The following is a 617-nucleotide window of genomic DNA, read 5'->3' as shown; positions in this document are numbered from 1 at the left end:
ATAAAGGAACTTGGTTCTGGCTTTCAAAAACAAAGCAGTACTCCACTTGGAAACCCAAAAGAAAATGGTACTAAGTACTGACAAAATTCCACCCTCAATGTAGAGTGAACATTAATGTTTTAAGTTTTATACAAAAAAACTGAAAACTACAGGTTAGTGAATCTTAGGAAAAAACTTACTTTTACAGTTTTTAGACTATACTAGCAAATCTATAAAACATTTGCGATGGTACCAAAATTAAATAAAAGTGTAAATGTTCAAAAAAAAAAAAAACTTTTGTATTCTTGTAAGTATATTCATTTTAAATTTCTGTAATTTTTGAATAAAATAATAAGTATATTAGGAATATCATTATAAACAGTACAAATTATAATGATAATTTTTATATTATATATATTTTTTTTACAAAGCAAATAAAAATCTGACTAATTTAAAATCATCTGTTTATATTGAAAATGTATTCCAACATTAAGTGTCTTTCTTTTTTTATTTAAACGAGTCTATCATATGTATGTTTCAGCAAATCAACACTAACACTTCTTAGTCACTGTAAAATAATTTATTACCATTACATTGTGGAATGTTTCTCAACATATATATATATATATATATATATA

This window comes from Limulus polyphemus, unplaced genomic scaffold, assembly GCF_000517525.1.
Source record: "Limulus polyphemus unplaced genomic scaffold, Limulus_polyphemus-2.1.2 Scaffold334, whole genome shotgun sequence".
Classification (NCBI taxonomy): Eukaryota; Metazoa; Arthropoda; class Merostomata; order Xiphosura; family Limulidae; genus Limulus; species Limulus polyphemus.
This window is presented reverse-complemented; position numbering follows the sequence as displayed.